This window comes from Branchiostoma lanceolatum, chromosome 1 (genome assembly GCF_035083965.1).
Source record: "Branchiostoma lanceolatum isolate klBraLanc5 chromosome 1, klBraLanc5.hap2, whole genome shotgun sequence".
Lineage (NCBI taxonomy): Eukaryota > Metazoa > Chordata > Leptocardii > Amphioxiformes > Branchiostomatidae > Branchiostoma > Branchiostoma lanceolatum.
The window spans coordinates 14833492-14840500 of NC_089722.1; the positions used below are offsets into that span (position 1 = coordinate 14833492).

The following is a 7009-nucleotide window of genomic DNA, read 5'->3' on the forward strand; positions in this document are numbered from 1 at the left end:
CATAGGACCAGTAACGCGAGCATATAGTAAACAGATAATAAGCCAGCGTGATTTCCCTACCAGGGCGTTTGTAGACTATATGGACTAGGGTGTGTCGCACCATCATGGGCAACGGCTACACCGGTTATCAACATCCACTTGAACACATTGCCCGTTCAACTCTCGCCACCAGACGTAAAAAATTGTGCCTGAAGTTCGCTAGATCCCTGATGGACTCTTATTAAGGGACTAGCTGCCACTATCTAGGGCTCAGATCACTGGCAGAGCGACTAGGAACAATTATAAACTGAACTGTTAGAAAGTCAAAACTAACCAGTATCTAAACGCTTGCATACCCTATATGACCCATATTATCAACCAGTATGGACAGTGACTTGCTTTTCCGTAAATATACAAAATACGCTGCTCTTAACTATTGTCTGTCTTGCCTATTTTGATACGTCGGATTTAAGGTTAAACGTACGATATCTGACGATATTGCGGCGCCTATCGTAAATGTTTTTTAATGATTGTACATTGGTTTTACATTGCACATTCAGCGGCAACGTTGCGACATACTATAAAGTTATCTTGCATCTATCTTGAACTAGAACTAGAACTAGAAGGTTATGTTTTCGGTTACGCCAGCTGTGGGCTAGGTCAGTTTGTATGTCAAGAGCATAACTCGAGAAACCTTTGATGGATCTTCATGGTTGTTAAAGATCGTGAGAACGAAAGTCAAGTTTAAAAGTGGTTTACCTGGCGTTTTCCTACTTTCAACTTACAACACTGCAATATCAAACAATTGTGGCTCATATGTAATATCAACATACGCATATTTTTTCATGACCAGTTGTAACATATAGCAACACAGTAGACACATTTACTAGTCTTGGACCACCGAATGATTTTTCTAAGTCCTAGAAAACGGCTCTCTCCATAATAAGCAATGATTATTTAGCGAAAGTTATGTGTTCGTGGAACTCAGTTTTTTCGAAAATTATCTGTTGGTGATAGAAGAAATTTGCCAAGACCAAGAAATGTTTAGCATGGATAAGAACATGTAGTATAATACGGAAAACCTGGATCTGTTACCACTGCCGTGCTTTAGTTTTGAAAAACATCAAGTGCTCAAAGTTTCAGGATAGGAGTTTGTTCCGTGCAAGCGCGCCACCTACCGTTTTACATGAAAACTTTACTTCGGTGTATGGAAGCAACGAAGCTCATAACTTGTAACCGTCTTGGGATTAGACACTACCGTAACGGTTTTTCTGATACAACAGAGGTGGCCTTCCACTAGTTAATTTTTCAACCTTTAAGACTTGATGAGCTATGATAGTTTTCTTAATTTGGGAAAGATTGGTGGTTTTATAAATTAAAGAAACTTTAAAAATCATTGCTACAACAGCTTTCAAAAAACAGACATATCCGCGATACCAACGAAGGGTCTGAATTGTATATACATTATGTATGCAATAAATGATTGAGCGTTTTTGCTTTAGATGTGCATTCTGAGCTAACACATGCCATGAACGGTGACGGCACAATTTCCGTCAAGCACAAAAGCTGCTCTTAGACTGCCAGTCATCCTGCAGTGAGTTGCCAAGTCACAAGTAAACACCATCTTCTCTGTTTGCGAAGCTTAAAAGCTTACCCACTTTAAATGTTTCAACCTATAGGAATATTTGCGCACATTCTATACTTAGCCACGTCTCTATACTATAATCGTGAAAAATCATTCAAAGCAAGGCGGTGGAAAACGCCCATTTCCTGAATTTGCAAATTCTGACGATATTAGTGCAGTAGTCTTGTGGGCTGGTATTGAAAGGGCTAGCAACCCCTCCCTGTAAAAATATACCCTGCTACAGAAACAGCAAGGAAACTTGCAGACCTTTGTGCATCTAGGCACTGCAAGATGAAAAACAACAACATGTGGACTAGTGAATATTATATCATGAACTAGTCCAACTGTCGTCTTAACCTCTCGGCATAGCTTGTGGACTATCGATTAAGACTATATATACAGTATATAATCAATCTCAGAAATCTATTTAAAGAGAGTACAGAATCGATATCTTAAGTATTTTCCTTGACTTCATGATCATTTCAATAAATGGACGAATCTGTACTGTAAGCGCTGAACAAGTTAAGGGTAAAATATATAGCGTACACTTCGTTCACGAGAACACACATCCGGTGCGATATACTACTTCACTCGTCACTGGTCACGCATTTTGTGTACCGAGCGTGTCAGCACGACACATGCTTACATTCTTTTCAGTTAATTTTCTGCCTCTGTTTGTGCTCAATTGTGCCCATGTTACTTTCTTTGACAGTGTCAACCTTGTTCGTTTTTCTCCCGTGTGCTACATGGACTATAAATAGTCGATTATTTAGCTGTTTTGGGTCAAGACTCACCATAAACAGCATGTGCATTTACTCAGAATACGGCACGACTTTGAATTCCATGTTATTGCATGGTAAAACTGTTTTTCTCACATTACAATAGTTGCGCAATGCGTCGCCGTGTGTGTTACACAAGCAATGTAAAACCACAAAGATAAATTTGACACAGTGTCTTGAATTTGATACCCGATTGTTTGCCTGGTTATCAGTCATGCGACGTTTTATCGGTGATATTGGCAAATTTATAGCTTTATGATATTGATGTAGCCCCCAAAGGTCCCTGGTGACATGTGTTGCGTATATATACATAGTGTGTGATAGGCTGAGTTGGTCATGGTAAATTTTTTTTTTTTTCGTTGAATAAACGTTGTGTATGCGTTGGTGAAGTTAGGTTGGGACAACAAATCCAAAGCCTAAGTGTTAAGAAGTGCAGGGGGGGGGGGGCAGGTGGGCGACTGCAGGGCCGTCATTGGCTTGATAAAGACGACTTGAATCAAGCTTGAATCGATGTAATATAAAATCAATTTGAGCAAAATGGGAAACAAAAGTAAGCAGATTTTTTTCTTTTCAAAATCTGTAGTTCAGTTGAAGATGATTGGTGTTGTCTGGGATACAGTGCGACCCCCTCCCTCCTCTCAAAAACCTTCCATTCATTCTGTGGTTCTGTTTTAGAAAACGTGACATTTGATAGCGTTGCTGGGACAACACAAATTTTTCATCGTCCTTTTAAACGCAAGGGTCTAGAAAAATGAGACATTCAATACAAGAAGCGTTTAGAAGTAACGTTTGTCGCAAAGGGCGAGAGATAGATCAGACTGGACTGCTCTTTGTGACATCTGTGCGTTGAAGAGGGTTAATTCACCGGTGGCACGAATGTTCTCCACCACAGCTGGGGGTGCGGAACGCTACTTCAACAGCCTTTTCACAAATTTCTCCAGCGTCAGAACGTTTATGTCCAGATCAAAGACGGATTAATACCACAGCGATCCAGCAAGCAAACAGTCTATTTACCTGCAGTTTGCCCACACGACGGATTGTTTAATTATTGATGACTTTTTATTTCAAAGGCACCTGGTGCCCATGGCGGCCGTGAAATACGGGCTATAAAAGAAACAATGGGACGTGTTGGTAGTCATCGACAGCAGAAATATCACATCAACATTGCACTCATTGTGAGATGGGCTCACTATTCAAAGGGGGTAGTCTCACCGCAATATTACAACACATTCAAAACAAGCCTGTTTGTGACCTAGTTAAGATAGAAGCTAATATTTCAATTTACCCTACCTTGCTTAGTATTACATTTTGTAACTGAAAAAGATCGGAAAAATTCAGAAATTATGTAGAAATATAAATCTTGTTAAACAAATATACCCCAATTGTTGTAATGGGATGTTCCATTTGCAGGTGCAGCGGAATAGTCCGTGGATTAATTTGGTACAAAGGTTGTCTAGAGAAGATTTGGCTTCATTTACGAGCTAAAGCTCATTCCAGTGTGTCTCAGTCATAAAAGAGCTTTCGCTTGATCGCTACTAGATCCGTTTTTGGTGGTTAAAGATCAAGTATGGCAACAGGTCGCGTCCAGTCCGGTCATGTGTACTACCACGTCGAAGCACCTGTCCTTCCTGGTAGACTGAGCATAGCAGAAAGTTTGCAGGACAGTAACGTGTACTTCTCTCGGCACGGGATCACTAAGAGAGCAGATTCACACATCTCGTATGTCCAGTTCGTACCGGCGGGCAGAGAGAGGCCTAACTTGGAGAAAATCCGGCGGTGGCAGTCTTCACCGTCGCTGACGGTATCTTCGCGAGATAGGCGGTCTCCCGTAGGGGTGTCTCCAAGAGGTAAGGGTATGAAGAGGTTGTCACCCAGCGTACCAAATATAGAGAAAGATCCGGACTTTTTCTGTCAGGGAATGCCGTTGAAAAGACCGCCACTGAACACAAAGGGGGATTCGCCGAGGCCATGTTCTTCCCTAGACTCCAAGGGAGTCGTCCGGCTACGAATGTCGGACTGCACGCGGTTTTGGAGTCACCACTTGTCGGAGCTCGAGCCGACAGTGAGGGCGGCACGAAGGCACGAACATGAGTGGCGGCAGGAACGGGCGGAGGTCCCGCCGAGATACCGTCTGTCCAGGGAGTCTCTGAACGAACACGACTATCGTATGAACTACCCTTTACGGCGTTCTGAAAAGTCACCAACGAGTCCCGCGCAGATTGACTCTAGACGTCGTGAAAGCGAAGATAACGGTGTCACTGTTAGATTCTTGGACAAGGAAATAAAAGAAGACTACGCTATGAATGAGAAGGAACTGTCCGCCGACGCTCATTACAACTCGAGAACATCATCTGAATCCGACGACTACAAAGACACTGACATAGACGCCGTTCGCAACGGCCTTCACAAGACAAAATCGGACAAAGACGCAAGGAGTAAAGGAACGAAACAGGACGAAGACTTTAGCTCATTCAATGCCGCTAAGGTGGCTTTAGTTGCTAAGATGCACGATCTCCAAGACTTCATCTCCAAGACGACAGGCGAAGCGGACGGCCCAAAAGAACTCTCAAGTCCGCGCAGAGGACTTAAGAAGGGCAGCACACGATCAAATGGCGCCCCCTTGCGATCCTTGCTGAACAAGCTTCCCTCGGATTTCATCATGGGGCACGTCGGTTGCCATGGCGACTGTGGACAGTGTTTCCAGGCTGCCCTGATGCCTGAGGGTGTGGAGGACTCGACGAATAACAAGTGACTTCCTTCTTAATGTAAAGAAACAAAAACAATTGTTGTTACAAAGTTGTTTTGTGACCCTAGTAACATTGAGGTTTGTGAAAAAATTTATGTTATACTGTGCCAATCAGAAATCATATTGCATGTTGAAATATGTCTCACATACAATCTTCTTGTTGCATTTACCATTAAAAGTGTTTACAATGAAATAGAAACGCATTGAAAGCTAAATTCATTTTCTTGTGATAGTTTTGGTGATTGAATACAGAACATTGAGATTGACTGGCTACTTCGATGTTTGGGGTACAAATGATGATTTGCTACATGTTATACCTCCTTCGATTACTGTATGTTAGGAATAAGTGTGAATGATATTAAACTTGACGCCTTTGCTGTGTAATATTGTATTTGCATTTCTTTTACACCGACATAGCTGCAAATAATACGAGAGTGACATAACAGTTACATCCTTTATACATTGACATGTTTGCAACGGTGAAGACTTTACATCGAAAGTTTATTTGCATGTTCATGCAAAATACTACTGTAATTGCAGAAATGTTTGCGGTGGTTTTATGTTCGCGGTTTTCGCGGCGACCGTTTCACTGCGAACTCAAAACCACAGCGAACAATTTTTCCAACACTGTAGCAGTATGTGACTAAAGCGCTGTAGCAAGCTTAAAACAATCGCAAACACTCTATTTTCGCCTTAGCGCGAAATAAAATCCATGCGAACTTAAATGCATTTACAGTAATTGCAAGTACACGGAAGAAGTATAGAAGAGGTACATGTGACAATGGACAGTGGTGGAAGTTGTTTAACAAGACACTACCAAAATACTAGTGTCGGTTATATCTAGTCAAGTTGGGTTTGACTTCTTTTCTTAGAAGCAGAGCAAGACGAAAAGCCCCACTTTTACAATTGTTCTACTACGCTTGGAGTGACAGTGGCTGAAACAACCTTTCAGATAGGAAGACATACAACAATATACGAAGCTATTCAAAGAATGCGTGCCCTAATTAATAAATCATCTTTTCAAAGGACGTAAGCTGGACACACACGTGGTACTATAACTGTAGCCTGTCCTCTGGACTAGGTAAACAATCTACAAGTTATACAAACAGAACGTTCGCTGGCTATTTTTAGGGGGTAATTTGCAATATGCCCGACGAAATCCTTGAGGTGAAAAAGATACCATAGACGCTGGTACCGGTGACGCTAAAAGATACCATATATACAGATTTTGCCAAGCATACGGTTAACCATGTATTCCCCTTTTTTTCCATGCCTGTGAAAAAAATGGGTCAAATGGGGAACAGTCCATATTGTGTCTTGAGGGTAACCTACATTTAAATGAAAGCAATGAAAGAAGAATTTGTAATATGTGCCCATTTGTAATATAAAAAAAAACACTTGTATTCGCGTTACAGAGTCTACCAAGAGGAGTCTACCAAGAGGACCAGCCAATGGCCAGGTAAAAAGAAAACGGGTCTGAAAAGGGAGGGCATTTCTTTCACTGCTGGACTACAGGCTGCAGTAAGTCGTATTATCGATAGGGGCTCTTTTGAGGGGAAAATACGCCGCCGACTGTGTACATACATTGTTGGTAACGTCAGTTTCGTTCACATGACATAAGAAACCAAAATCCATCCATATATTATTTTGTGAATTATATAACTTTCCCAGCGAAGTCGCAAACGGTACGGAACTCGGATATTGCCTTATAAGGCGATGTGGGTCGTGCCCCTCCCGTTATAGCTCCAGCGTGCTTTCCCCATAATAAATTTACCTAGACTTGCACATCTCTGCCCTGGAGTGTAACTCGATCAGGTCAGGAGTTCTTGATGTCATTTGGTCAGCAAATACCCAGAGGGTCCTCTCCGAAATGTTAATGTG

The 7009-nt window shown here is 41.9% G+C and overlaps 1 long non-coding RNA gene across 1 annotated transcript in view; it reads left to right on the forward strand.

Moving 5' to 3' along the window:
• Positions 1-7009, forward strand: part of LOC136436788 (uncharacterized) — a 50262-nt gene that overhangs the window by 22440 nt on the left and 20813 nt on the right. The gene's annotated exons all lie outside the window — the stretch shown is intronic.